The 15580-nt window shown below is 43.1% G+C and overlaps 1 long non-coding RNA gene across 1 annotated transcript; it reads left to right on the top strand.

Moving 5' to 3' along the window:
* The first annotated feature begins 246 nt into the window (after window positions 1–246).
* Window positions 247–13011, top strand: LOC125438708. Its single transcript, XR_007245388.1, has 3 exons — window positions 247–303; window positions 5242–5316; window positions 12955–13011. It is a non-coding gene; the product is annotated as an uncharacterized LOC125438708 (long non-coding RNA).
* Window positions 13012–15580: the final 2569 nt, after the last annotated feature.

Here is a 15580-nt window from a genome sequence, read left to right on the forward strand (position 1 = left end):
AAAAATTATTTGCGGCTCCAAGTGTTTTCTTTTCCCGTGGAAAACGGGTCCAAATGGCTCTTCAAGTGTTAAAGGTTCCCTACCCCTGAGTTATACTGTTCAAGGACTCATCAGAACTTGAGTAAGCTGACCTCTTCCAGCAGAGTGGAAGGAAAAGTACAGGAATGTATGTGTGTGTATATATATGGGGGGGGGGGGCGGCTGGGTGAGAGAGTGATGGAGGAGGAGGAGGACGAGGAGGACGAGGAGGACGAGGAGGAGGAAAAATGGCAGTCTGCATTTTGGAAAAGAGAAAAACAGAGGGTAAGATGTGGACTGAAAAGTAAAGCACTTGGATGAATAAACCTCTCTTTCTCTGGCTCCTTCCGCACATGCAGAACAATGCACTTTCAATCCATTTTCTGTGCACTTTGCAACTGTGCGGAATAGCTAAATCCACTTGCAAACAATTGTGAATGTGGATTCAAAGTGCATTATTCTGCATATGTGGAAGGTTTTGATATGCAGTAATGCATTGCCTGCCTTACAGGAATAGTGAGGGGCCACGGTTCCGGGGTAGAGCACCTACTTTCCATGTAGCTGGTGCCAAGTTCAGTCCTCAGAATCACCAATTGAACGGACCAGGCAGTAGGGGATGTGAAAGACCTCTGCCGAAGAGCCCTGGGGCCTAGGAAGTTGCTGCCAGTTTGAGTCGGCAATGCTGACTTTGATGGACTCATGGTCTGGTTCACTCAAAGGCAGCTGAGAATGTCTGTGCTGCCATTTATGTTCTGCTTGGAGACTTGTAAAAGAAAGCAAACTTTGCAAGGGCATAAATCGCCAAAGGAAACTGAACCTGCCAGTACCTGCCAGTAGAATTTTCTTTTGAAAGATGGAGTGTTTAACCCTGTTCATGAACATATGACTTGTTAGTGCCTCTGGCAGGAGCAAAGGCAGGATACAGGTATGAAAATAAGTTTAAAAAAATAAGTAAATAACCTTCATTCATTCTTAAGAGTGCTGGCCAATCATTTGTCATATGAAAAACATACATAAACAGAATTGGGAGTATTGGACAGGATATATTAACTTGAAAGATAGGGTGCATATTGTTTCTACGGAATATTAAGATTAAAACATCTTGTAAATTAAAAAAGAGGATAAGAATGGTAGACGTAGAGTATTACTAAGAGGACATAGAGGGTTTGGCTTGAAGGCTTTGTTTACATTTTCTTCGTGAGTTCACTATACGTGTATTGCTGAATCATAATGTTACAATATTTGGTATGTAGTGTACATAATGTGTTCTATATATCTTCAAAAAAATTAACAAAAAATAATATGGAAAAAAAGAGTGCTGGCCAGAGCAACATGAGGAACCAGACTGAATATCCAAACTGACCCAGGACTAGGGGCGTACCACCCAAGGGGACATATGGGGTCAAATGTCAATGGGCTGCTGTCATTTAGTCATGTGGGGGCAGAAAATCGCCCCCCACTCCTCTCCTCCTTCCCCCTGGATCCATACGCTGACTTCAAGACCTGTTGCAAAAGAATAGGTGTTTGGTCATGGTGGGGGAGGGTGGCCACACATATGGGGGGGCAGAAAACTCAGATTTTACACTGGGCTACATTTTCCCATGATACACCTCTGCCTAGGACCTCTGGTGTGCTTTCTCAAGAACCTCACCCAGCTGGTTCACACCAAGATCCACCTACCCTGTTTCCCTGAATATAAGACATCCCCTGAAAATAAGACGTAGTAGAGGTTTTGCTGAAGTGCGAAATATAAGGCATCCCCTGAAAGTAAGACGTAGCAAAGTTTTTGTTTGGAAGCATGCCCGACGAACAGAACACAGAAAAACAAGACATCCCCTGAAAATAAGACATAGCTCCGTGATGGCGAACCTTTTCAAGACCAAGTGCCCAAACTGCAACCCAAAACCCACTTATTTATCACAAAGTGCCCACACGGCAATTTAACCTGAATACTGAGGTTTTAGTTTAGAAAAAAACGGGTGGCTCCAAGGCTTGTGTTACTCGGGAGTAAGCTTGTTAGTAGTCAGTGGCTTTGCTTTGAAACAACCCTGCAACTCTTCCAACGGGTGAATCACGACCCTAGGAGGGTTTACTCAGAAGCAAACCCCATTGCCAGCATCCGAGCTTACTCCCAGGTAAAGGATTGTGCTTTCGTTCCTCGCATGAAAATCAGTGGCGTTTAACAGCGCTTAACAGGGTTACCCTACACTGCTTCCGCAAAACTAGGTCTTAGGTTTAATGCTAATAATCAAGCCCAGCGGCCCAGGTTAGCCTAGATGTGTGTGGGGGGCACTCTGCGCGTGCCCACAGAGAGGGCTCTAAGTGCCACCTCTGGCACCTGTGCCATAGGTTCGCCATCACTGACATAGCGCATCTTTGGGAGCAAAAATTAATATAAGACACTGTCTTCTTTTTGGGGAAACACGGTAGTGTTGATTTCCCTTACTAACAGTGCCCTACTAAATTCTTCTGAGCATGAAGGTATCCGCTTGTTATTTGTTCCTATCATCTATGTCAGGAGTTATGTTGCTTTTGAACACTGATGTTCAGCAGAATTCATCAAGGAACAAATTATTTGCCTCATCTTCTTCAAAACCCCATCGAAGCTAGAGGTTGTTCTGATATCGTTGCAGCAGCACATTCGGCACTAGGAAAAGCTGCATGTTGTGATCTGCGGCTCAGCCCTTTTCATGCTCTCTCAGAAGCATCCAACTGTGTTCAGTGAAGCTTACTTCCAAGTAAAGTGTGCATCGAATTACAGTCGTAAATTGGGGGAATGCTGTGAAGAAATAGGTTACATGCCCTCTTCGCTAAGCACCATTATTGTGATAATTAAAGTAAGAATAAAAGTTCCTAGTCCAATCTCAGGACCCCTATAGAATTCATAATTTGGTCCTCTCTTGTAGGGGTGAGCCCGCGAACCCAGCAGAACCGTAGAAGGAGCGCCAGGCATGCCGGTGCCGGCTACGGCCTTCTGGGCGCACACGCTCCCCCAACCCCCGTTCCCCCGTGAGTCACAGGTCATGAGATGCCTGACTCACGGTCACCAGATGTCCCAGACAAAGGGACAAAGAGGCTTCTGCCCTCAGGTGTGGATTAGACCCAGACACGGATGCTTCCTCCTGCACGTAGTAGCCCGATGAGATCATGCATCACATGATGATCTCCCGCTCTCCCGCTCTCCTGCCTCCCGGTCCGCCCACATCGCCCCCACTCTTGTAAACCCTAATCAAAGGAGGCAGAGCCTAGCACACGGCAGAGTTGCCAGGATCACGGAATCCCGCGCTTCCTGCCGCTGGCGCTCTCCACCAGATGGAATCTCCACGTCTCGTCTCTTCCTTGGGGCCTCGTGGGCAAGACTACACACTCTCTCTGTGTAAATAAGATAACAAGGAATGGCAGAGCTAGATCTAAGGGGTGAGGGGGGCAGGTACCCCAAGAGTTGGTCAGAAATGGCTTGTTCTGCAGCACACGTACACCCTGCTCCCCCAATTGGGCTACTGCTAGCTAGAAGATGGAGAGAGGGAAAGGGAGACCCTAGATCTCAGATGGGAGCCCTTTGTGAGGTAGAAGCTGCAGCTGTTAGTCAGGTGAGGCTATGCTGAGCAAAGAGGAGGGGGAACTAAAGGTTCCTGAGATGTTCAAAGATGTTAAATGCTATGCAGTGGGAGATATGGAGCCCCGCCCCCCAGGCAACCTTGTTTGGTTTTGCTAATCTCCCTCCTTCCCTCAGCTGAGGCACCTTCCCCTCTTCTACCTACAGGACCATTCCATGCCTTGTCTTCCCATCTCCCCTTTCAAGGACTGTATGTTGACAGTGGCCATGGTTCGCTTTGGGCACATGAGACTTCAGTGGGGGGAGCTCAGGGCATGTTCCAAACATTCATAGGGGGAAAAGAGTTTTGGGGGCTGGTGACTGTTAATGGTTTACAATATCCGGTCTGCCCCTCTTTCCTGCCCCCTTGCCTTGTGCTCCACTGAGAAACTGCAAGCACTGGAGCAGTCTGAAGTCAAATGGGATGGAAGGGAAAGAGATGGCCTCTTCTCTTGCCCTGCCCCAGTTTTAAAACTGGAATCTGTTATGCTTAGCTTTGTCAAAGGCCACAAGTAGACTTGTTCTCTCATCTAATGGGCTTGGAAGAACAGAGGGCCTGTTCACATGCATTATGTATCATCAAGTGCAAATGACCTCCCAAACATCTTCTTGGTAATAGCTCTACTCAGTTCATGCAAACTGAGGGTCATGGCTTCCTTGATTGAGTCAATCCGTATCATGGTGGGTCCAGTGGTGGGATCCAAAAATTTTAGTAACAGGTTCCCATGGTGGTGGGATTCAAACTGTGGTGTAGCGCCAATGGGGCTGGGCGGGGCATGATGGGGGCGTGACCGGGCATTCCGGGGGTGGGGCATTCCTGGGCGGGGCTGTGGCAAGGACGCAGCTGCTGCGCCAGTCCTTGGGCGGGAAACGAATGCACGCAGGCTGCCACGCACGCCGGTGCACCTCCTGCTAGACTGCTTCAAGTTCTGCGCGCTACTGCTGAGAGGAGGGGTGTAACTAAGGCAAAAATCACGTGGCAAAATCACCAATTAGTAACCCCCTCTCGGCAGACACAAATAATTAGTAACCTACTCTCGGGAACCTGTGAGAACCTGCTGGATCCCACCTCTGGGTGGGTCTTCTTCTTTTCCTACTCAATATTTCATTGTGATATGGTCTTTCCTGGTGAGTCCTTAAAGTTCAGCAGCTTCCGTTTAGTCATTTTACCTTCAAACATCACAACGATAGAGCTTTTCTTGAGCTGTACTTAATCAGGCTGCAAAGTAGCATGAGGCGTGTTTGATGTTTCCCATGTCAATATTACATGGACTCTGTTTTTAAAAAAATTCAGGAAAAGATTAGAGTGAAAAACTTTCACCTTGGGTTGGGTTTTTATGTGTGCAGAAGGGTTGAGGGAATATTCAAACATTATAGAAAGATGAAATAATGAAATAATGTAAAAGTGTAATTATTCATTAACAGTTCATAGAAATCAACATAATTTATTCTATCATATGAAAGAATTTCTGATTATTTAAGTTGATTTAAGGGAAAATATGAATATAATATACAGAGGGGCATCATTTTGTACTTTTGCCTGCCTTAAAAAAAATGTAGATCCAGTCCAGGGGAATGGACAAAGAAAGGTACTGTAAGGATGAAAACACGTCTGTGAATTTTTACAGGTCTTCGCTTGTTCCTGTTTATTTTCATGCCCCTATAAGTGGATGCCCTGCAAGTAACCTTCTGGTTCTTCAAAGGTAAGGGCCACTCTCTTCCTGAGATAAATCTTTTGAGCTGCATTTCCTTTATGGCCTGCTTTTGAAAACTGCACCCTGCTGAGGAAGGTCTGAGAAATGGCGGGAGTCATGGGGTTGTCTGTAGTCCTGTTCTCGCCAAGCCAGGGGGCGGTAAGAAGGAAATACTAAATTGGAGAGTCACGCTGCTTCGCGTTCAATTGCGTTTTCAAAATACCTATTAATGGAGGAAGTACCTGTGAAAGGGCCTTTTTATATAGTTTTATCCTATCTTAGCAGGGGTTGTCATAATGAGCTGGTGAAGTAGGAAAGGGAATATTTGGGGAGAAAGGTTGAAGGGCTACTGGGGGAAAAGAATGAGGGAAGATGGATAAGTGGTCCTAAAAACACTTGAAAACCAAAGTCTGGGCAGCAGCTGAATTCTGTTATACAGTCAGTCTAAATGAACCCCGTACAGTCCTGCTGTTGAAGATGAATAAGATGAATGAGATCTCACCCTCTTGACCAGTTCTTTCCAGAAATAGTTCACTGTGTACTGATTTGGATTCATACTATAAGTAACTGAATGCTCACTTGGCCATTCAGCCAGCATCTGCGTGAACTAAAGTAGACAACTGACATTCCACCATAAAGGGCTGTGTGAAAAGGCCCTGACATTGATTAGGAAGAGCCATGTTGGAGCATTTGTTGATAGCTTTGACTGTTTAATCCAGACTCAAACTTCTTTTGATCCCACATCGTGCTTGGGAGTTGGGACTATTTGCTTATTTTCTTGAGCTGGGTATTTGCTTGTGCGACACATGGAGTGTGATTGTTTTGACTTCCCAAGGTAAGGGTGTTCCTGTTCTGGCTGAATGTGTAATTTTGTCTTTTGAAGTGTCTCTGAAGGAAGATTTCTTCTGACTGTTGAGAAACAGACAGAATTTTGAGAACTTTGTGATTTGGTTTTTCTTTGTACTTTAAAATCAAAACCCAAAACATGTAGAAAGACAAAAGTTGATCAAATTATAGAGTATTTATTTCATAGAGACTTCCAGTTCCATTTACCATGAATATTAACCCTTAAACCCTAAAATTTCAGGACTTGGCCATTAACCATCAAAATAAAATAAAATCTTTAACATCGTTATTGATTTTTTTTTTTTACAAAATCTCACTTTTTTCTATTAGATCTTGTTTTACTAGTGAAAGTATTAGAGCTTGCCGAGATGGTCCAGTTAAATTTGTATTCTTGAAGAAAAGGACTTGATTAAGTTCTTGGACAATTGGAAGCCCTTGATAGTATATCTAAACTTTTTTAAAAAAATGATGACTAGAATTCAGAGGACTTTGGAAGAGAATAAAAAAGTGTTTCAGCACTCATGGATCTAATTCAAATCATGTCCAACTAGTTAGTTATATTATAATAGAGAATGTGTCTCTTTATTTTCCTTTCTAGAATGCAGTTCTCTAATAAAGATTCCTTATATTTGTTTGAAACTATGAACTGGCTCCAAGTTTTTGTTGTTGTTGTTGTTGTTGTTGTTGTGAGTATACACACATGTCTGGCTAAGCTTCCCTGTGTTTTGCTACTGTGCACTCTGCTGTAATGAAAAGGAATCTTAACCAGAGATACCAACAAGGCTAACCTCTGGGTTTAAAGAGCCCACTCTGAGAAGACAGCTTGTAATGTCTCAGTTTCTTGTAGCAGTATCTCCAATCATCCACATATGAGATGCTTTCTGAAGGGCATAATGCTTAAATGTCCTCCATAGATGAAGAATGCATAGAGAATGTATTCACTTTTACTGCACTTACCAAACCTCTTTTTGAGCCAATCACGCAAGAACCTATCAAATGGCTCAGCATGATGACCCTCTTCCTAATGGCGATTACATTGGTCAGGAGCGTGTCAAAGGTGGGTGCCTTATCATTCCAACCAAAGTTATGCAGTTTCCATAAAGATAAGGTAGCATTGCAGACAGACCTGACTTTTTGTCCTGATGGAGCTGCTAAATTAATGGAATTTCCAATTGGTCCCATTTCAAATTGGTCAACCTCCTTGCCGCTGCATTATGATGCCACTTGTAGAGGAATGGGATCCTTGGCCCTTCCACCTGGCCCTCCTGCTAATAACTCTCCTCCCTTTCCTTTCTGAAACTTACCAAAGATTGGCCGGAGTGATGACTCCAGGAACAGTAGGAAGATGCTCCCTTAGCCTTAGTTGCATGACTGGAGCACCAGCTGAAGCCAAAATCCTGAGCTATTATTGTATCAAGGCTCTATGAATTCCTCCTAGGTCCTCCATCATCTTGACAAGTGGTGAGCATGGAAGAAGACAGTAGAGGGCCCATAAGTCAGTGGCAATTGTTCAGAGAATGGGACAATTTAGGATCAGACTGGATTATGGAAAGAGTGGATCAGACTGGATTATGGAAAGAGACCCTAACTTGATCATGGATGCAGTCCCAAAAAATCTGGTAGTCATCAAACCCACATTTGTGTATCTAGATCAAGGCTGTGGCTGTTTAGAGATAAATGAAAACATGAATTTGCCTACCAAAGTTGGATTAGCAGCATTTTGCCCAACCCTACTCTCATCATATGAATTCACCAGAAGACAAAAAAATTGAAATAAACTCAAGCACTAAGTATAAGAACATAAGAAGAACCCTACTGAATCGGACCAGTGGTCCATCTATTCCAGCTTTCTGTCTTACATAGAGATCAACAGATCTTCTGGAGTTTCAACAATGGTTTGCTTTAAAATTGGGTTCATTTTAGGTAATAGAAATGACCTCTCCCTATCAGACACTAAAGTGTTATGGAGCATTTATAAACATTCTCAGGCATTTAACTTCTCAAACCTTTCAACTGCCAGCATCCAAGATCCAGGAAGAGATACAACCCTAGATAGAAGAAGAAGAAGAAGAAGAAGAAGGAGGAGGAGGAGGAGGAGGAGGAGGAGGAGGAGGAGGAGTTTGGATTTATATCCTCACTTTCTCTCTTATATCCTCCCTTTCTCTCCCTTTCTCAAGGGGGCTTACAATCTCCTTGCCCTTCCCGCCTCACAACAAACACCCTGTGAGGTGGATGGGGCTGAGAGAGCTCCGAAAAGCTGTGACTAGCCCAAGATCACCCAGCTGGATGTGTGGGAGTGCATTTGATGAATGGGAAGCAACATCCTCCATATATGTGGACTCTGTGCTATCTGAACAGGGGCAATACATGTGTTTTAAATGCCCACCCAGCTTCGGCAAGCAGAAACCAATGATTTTTTAGTATTTTCCATACTGCAGGTGAACATGCCTGCAGAATATGTGTGTTCTCCTGTTCATACAACATGACATTATGGTAATACAAGTTCCCAATATATATTGTTGCCAGGTTCCTGGTATGCATAGCTGCAACATCTGAAAATGGGTGATAGTAGATGCTGGTGGGTATGAAGAAGAGTGAATGGCGTGCAAATGTGGCGTGTTCCCAGGGCAATTGACTGCGGCACATGATGGTAAATAAATACATTAGTTAATAATTAATACAGTAATACAACCACCCTGAGAATTTTTGCAGGTCTTCTGAAATCCCAGTAGATGTCAGCATGGATGAATCTACGACACAGAATCTCTGTCTTCTTGGTGGCCCCAGTCCAGTTCAAATGAGTCACAATTAATTTGTTGGATTGCATTGAGTAGAATTGAGTTGAATTGTGCTCTTCTCTTCCGGCTCGGGCATGCAGCACTCTGCTTTCTCCCCCTGTTTGATGCAATAGGATCGTTCCAGAATGAATGGCTGCACGCAGAACCAGTCAAAGCAAGATCCTGCAGCGGCGATTTTTGCTCAGCCATTCCAACAAAGAAGATGCCCAGAATGCAAATGACTCATCAGGAAGATTCCAGAGATGCCACTCTTGTGGTTATTCTTTGAGAACATGTAAAATAAAAGAGCATCAAAGGAATGCTGGGAGTTGTAGATTTTAGCCCAAACAATGGTGGGTGATGCCAAATGATCCCATAAAAGATTACAATTTTTATGGTTCCTTGAAGGGAAGCCACAATCATAACACAAATTAAAAGTGCTCTCACAGAACTCAGGTTGCTAACCCATCTTGTAAGTGCACTTTGCCAATTCCAGATGCATAACTTAATTGAAAGGAATAATCTTGACACAAGAATGCAAGTCATACCAAGGTTAACTTACAGCAATGCACTGTCTCTTTGAAGACCATCTGGAAGCTATGTGTTTGTAAAGTGTTATCAAGTTGTAGACAACTTCTGGCAACCCAGTAGGGTTTTCAAGGCAAGAGACGCGCAGAGGTGGTTTGCCAGTGCCGTCTTCTGCAGAGCAATCCTGGTATTCCTTTGTGGTATAATATCCCATCCAAGTATTAACCAGAGTCAGTCTTATGTATTGTCGAAGGCTTTCACAGCCGAAATCACTGGGGTGCTGTGTGGTTTCCGGGCTGTATGCCCGTGTTCTAGCAGCATTCTCTCCTGACGTTTCACCTGCATCTGTGGCTGGCATCTTAGAGGATCTTCAGAGGATGCCAGCCACAGATGCAGGCAAAATGTCAGGAGAGAATGCTGCTAGAACACGGCCATACAGGCCGGAAACCACACAGCACCCAAAAGTCAGTCCTGCTTAGCTCCTAAGATCTGGTGAGATCAGATATGCCTGGGCCATCCATTTCAGGTCCTGGAAACTATAGCTGATTTAAAATGCTTCAAGAAAATTGCTAGGCCATGATACAATGGCCATGTTTGACCTATTTTAGGTGATTTTGATGCCTCTTAGGCTTTTCCTAGCATGTCAAAGTGCTCACCAAATTAATTGTGACTCATTTGAACTGGACTGGGGCCACCAAGGAGACAGAGATTCTGTGTCGTAGATTCATCCATGCTGATATCTACTGGGATTTCAGAAGACCTGCAAAAATTCTCAGGGTGGTGGTATTACTGTATTAATTATTAACTAATGTGTTTATTTACCATCATGTGCCCCAGTCAATTGCCCTGGGAACACGCCACATTTGCACGCCATTCACTCTTCTTCATACCCACCAGCATCTACTATCACCCATTTTCAGATGTTGCAGCTATGCATACCAGGAACGGCTGAGGACCTTCTTCTAGATGTCTTAGGCTATCTTCAGAAGTCCTCCTCTGTGTCTTGGGCAAGTATATTCATCCAAGTATATTGGACCAAGTATATTCAACAAAACTCATCTGCAGCAAGTGTAAGCGTCCTATCTATAGGTTCTGCCAATCTGTACTATTCAGTTCCATACATAAATACCATCAATGTTCAGCTACTTCAGCTATTTCCAGAGTATGATCATGGGATAACAAGGCTTAATAATTCACATTCTTCTGTCAAGTTGGTAAATGGTAAGAACACCATGGTAAACTTGCTTTTTTGATAATCTTCGTCAGTTCTTACGTCTAGTCATGCATCTGTATATAGGGGTACTTATAAGAATCTCTGCAAAGGATCCCATATGAAAACCATTGCACACCACAGTCCATGGCTGGACCCAAAACAGACTTTCTCTTTGAATGGCAATTGTTCTCCTTGAATTTTTATGGGTTTCCCCAATGTCTTCAATAAGACCCTTCCCCTTTTATCATGTAGCACATGCAAAAGCCAAATTATGGCGCAAGATTTGGGTGATTTCACTTTCTAGGGTAAATTGCAAATATAACTGCATGCAAAAGCCATGATGTTTTTGAGGCAGGGAAGCAGTATATTCTTGCTTGTTCACCCTGCGACATGATGCACTCTTTGCTTTCAATTTTGTAACAGACTGAGAGTCTTCAGTGCCTTTGTTTCATTATATGAGTAATTCAATTTCAAATCATTTTAAAACTTATTAAGGAATGACATAAAACGCAGAAACATGTTCAGATGTTCTGGAATAGTTGCAAACTCTTGGGAAATCCAGTTTCCTGGCACTGCCCCTTTTCCTTAAATTCAACCACGTCAATCCAACATCAGTGGTATTGCATCAAAGGGCAGTGGAAGAAGTTATACCCAGGGAGCACTCATCAAAAGGCATTTCTTAGAGGAACACATGGGCTCTTCACCAAGACCAGATTATTACAAACTCAGAGGTCAAGGCCTATAGCATCGGTCAAATGTACTGCTAAAGAGAAAACGCTTTGGAGATCTCAGAAGGGGGCAAAGTGTTCCATTTTTTAAAAAGACCTTTGAGGGTAATTGCTAGAAACATGCTCGCTCTCTCTCTCTCTCTCTCTCTCTCTCTCAAACAATTAAGTGCTGGTTACCATTCCTTTGAATATACAATAATGACTCATGTCCACTCTTATTTATTTATTTAAGCTATACTTTTCTCCTCCAGTCCGGCCCCAGAGTTGCTTACAATATTGTTCTTCCCTCTTTTCAACAACAACTTTGTGAGGTGTTTTAGGCTGAGACACATTATTGAGAACACAGGTGGGGCCTGGGGGTCCCACCCCATATTCTGTGTCACAGTCAGTTTCCATGGGTATGGTCCCAAGTTCAGTTTACAAGTGTGGTATGTGCAGAAAAAGAACTTCAGCCTTACCATGTCTACCATCTTGAAACAGTCTGGTGGGATACTATTTGGTATGTTGGGGAAATCCATGCATGTACATGGCCAACTGATGGAGAGGGCTTGAACAAAACAGGTTCTCTATTCTTTTAAATTATGAATTGATAACCTTCTTTTAGATCCTCATGTCGTGCTTCCCACAAACCTCACCTGGATTCCAAACTAAGGCCCCTTCCGCACATGCAGAATAATGCACTTTCAATCCACTTTCAATGCACTTTGCAGCTGGATTTTACTGTGCAAAGTGGATTGAAAGTGCACTATTCTGCATGTGCGGAAGGGGCCAAAATGGTGCAGATCAGACCACCGGTTTATACTGTGATGAGTTTGAAACCACCTTGGCTTTGATAGGGCACCAAAGTTTTAATGGCATTATGGGAAGCAGAGAGGGGGTCTTAGCTTCATCTCTTTGGCTTTTGTTTTGCAAAGGGCAATCCTCACATTCTAAATGATGATGGGCGAGTTAATATTGCTTGTTTTAAAAGAAGGGCTAGTCCTGTGATTTATAAAGCCTTGCCTAACCAACCACCTTTCTTCACACATCTGGAAGATCTCTGCTGCTTCCCCCGCACTCCAGTCTGCTGCAGTTTTAACAGGGGAAGTTGGCTATACAAATAAACAAAAGAATCCAATGTGGTCATAGAAAGTCAGCATTTGAGATAATCTTACAAAAACAAGCCCAGCCTCAATGCACTTTTGTTTGTTTTCTTTTAAGCCCGTATCATTGACCTTCTCATGTATATTGTAGAGTCATTACTGCTCTGCTGGCAACAGACAATTTGTCTGTCATTCTCAATGTGTTATCTGCCCTAGTCCTGCAGCCCACCTGCCAAAGTTAAACTCAGCGGTGGGATTCAGCATCAACTATGCCTGCTCAAGGGGTTGCTTCCATTCATCTGCTGAACCAAGATTGGTTGCTGAAATCCAGGGAAACCAGATCAGAACCGCTCACGGGGGTTCCATTGCTTTCAGATTCTAGTCCATAATATGGGTGCCTGTTTTGACCTGTGCTGTATTTTCAAGGTTGACAATGAAGAAATTGAAATTATTCAAGATTTTCTATTCCACAGCTTCATCATCCATCAAAAGACAACGACAAACTGCAAACAAGAAATCAGGAGGAGGAAGGGGAACCATGAAGAAGCTAGAAAAGATTCTTAAGGGTAAGCATGTATCGCTGGTGAGCAGGATTCAGACAATTCATACCCTAGTTGTGGTGGGTTTTCTGGGCTGTGTGGCTGTGGTCTGGTAGATCTTCTTCCTAAGAACAAGATCTACCAAACCACGGCCATACAGCCCAGAAAACCCACCACAATCAGTTGAATCCAGCCGTGAAAGCCTTCGACAATACACCATACCATAGTATTCCCTGTTACTATGTATGGTTGTGAAAACTGGACAGTGAAGAAACCCGATAGGAAGAAAGTTGATTCATCTGAAATGTGGTGCTGGAAGAGATTTTAGGGCAGTGATGGCGAACCTTTTCAGTGCCCAAACTGCAACCCAAAACCCACTTATTTATCACAAAGTGCCCACACGGCAATTTAACCTGAATACTGAGCTTTTAGTTTAGAAAAATTGGTTGGCTCCAAGGTGTGCGTTACTCGGGAGTAAGCTTGGTGGTAGTCGGTGGCTTTGCTTTGAAGCAACTGTGCAACTCTTCCAATGGGTGAATCACAACCCTAGGAGGGTTTACTCAGAAGCAAGCCCCATTGCCAGCGACCGAGCTTACTCCCAGGTAAAGGATCACGTTTTAGTTCTTCGCATGAAAATCAGTGGGGTTTAACAGCACTTAACAGGGTTACCTATACTGCTTCCCCAAAACTAGGTCTTAGGTTTAATGCTAATAATCGAGCCCAGCAGCCCAGGTCAGCCTAGAATCTAGATGTATGTGTGTGTGTGTGGGGGGGGGGCAACTCTGTTTGCGTGTGCCACCTCTGGCACCCGTGCCATAGGTTCGCCATCACTGTTTTAGGGACACCAAGGACCACACAAAGGACAAATAAGTGGGTTCTAGATTAATTCAAGTCTGAACTCTCCCTACAAGCTAAAATAAATGAGGTCTTATTACAATGTGTGTAAGCCACTCTGAGTCTGGTGTTAGACAGGAAAGGGTGGGGTATCAAATTTAATAAAATATAAATAAATGACTACACTGAAACTATCTGGAATGTAAGATAGTAACCATCTCATTTGTCCCCAGATTTCCCAGCGGAACTCTAAATCGTGTTGAAAACATAATATTTGTCGTCTAGTGCAAGGTTGTGAGAGGGTCACTTTTCATCAGATTTTGTATCCCAAATTTTGAAACGTGTGAATCTACAATTCTCGCAAATTCAGATTTTTAAAAAATGTGAACTTAAATGACAATGTTCACATCCCAGAGTGCTTTGATCTTTAGTTGTGGTCCACATCTCTTCGTCTGAATTACATTATTCCAGATCAGCCCTGTCATTGCAATTTGTCACACTCTTCTCAAGATGATCCACAATGTGGTCAATTCTCAGATTTCTCACCCATTCCTTTAGGCTCCTCGTCTGGATCAATGCCCATGAATATAATATTTTTTAAGAAGTGGAATGTTAAAAGAGAAACATAATGACGGCAGACACTGATACATGATTCACATCTCCAGAAGGTTTGGCTGGGTTTCCGAAAGAATCAAAATCTCAGAGCAATTACTCCGTTCAGGCTGAATGGTCATAAAAATATACTTTGGTGTCCTTTCTTTGGATCAGAAACTAGCATATTTCCATTTCCTTTTTTTTTCTTTGATGACTAAAACCTACAAGTCAGCCTTTGTAAGCCATCTTGTTTATTTAACTAACTGGCAGCTAGGTGCCATGTGTGTTTACTTGTAAGTAAATCCCGCTGAGTTCAATAGGGTTTAGTTTGGGGTATGAATGCATAGGATTACAGCTTTGAAACGATATCCTATGAACTGATCATATAGTCTTTCGTGCCTTTAGACTTCAGTAACTTTGTATAGGGTTATACTGTTAGTTATTAGTATACCCTATTGGCTAACAATTTAGGAGAAACATTTGGTTTGCGTCCAGCAGATTCCTATGGACAAAAGGGAGGGGGAAATTTGTTGATGGTATACTTATATATAAAGAAAAATATGAATATAACTGGGGTATCATTTTGTATTTTTTACCTCCTTCAAAAAAATGCAGATCCAGCCCTGCATGTTGTTGGTGTCATAACTAACAAATAAGATGGCAGAAACACCCCCCCCCCCCCAAGAGCTCTTGACAGACACTCTAAGCAGTAGTATCTGTTCAGAGATTTTTGACAATGACTGCATGGGAGCATAGATAGCTCTCGCGCAAGGGCTGAATAACAACAGATGTTCTCCCTTGCAGTCAAAACATCTACAAAAGGCTCCCTAGATTGTAGGGAACCCACCTAAAACCTAAAATGGGTTATTTTAACCCATTACATATGTCATCTGCTTTTCACTCCGTTCCCCTACAGGCCTGAATATTACAGAGACATCATTCAGTCTTAATTAAAGGTTTTTAGGAATGTATGTTCCTCTGATTGAGCACCTTTCGCTAAGTTCTTCTTTCCATACATCTATTAAGAGACATAAATTTTACTTTCAAAATAGCAAGTCTTTGGTCAGAGAGCTAAATAACAACCATGATTTTTAGCACATGTGCTCCTCACTAGTCAGTTGTAACATCAAGG

Source organism: Sphaerodactylus townsendi, linkage group LG09 (assembly GCF_021028975.2).
Source record: "Sphaerodactylus townsendi isolate TG3544 linkage group LG09, MPM_Stown_v2.3, whole genome shotgun sequence".
NCBI lineage: Eukaryota > Metazoa > Chordata > Lepidosauria > Squamata > Sphaerodactylidae > Sphaerodactylus > Sphaerodactylus townsendi.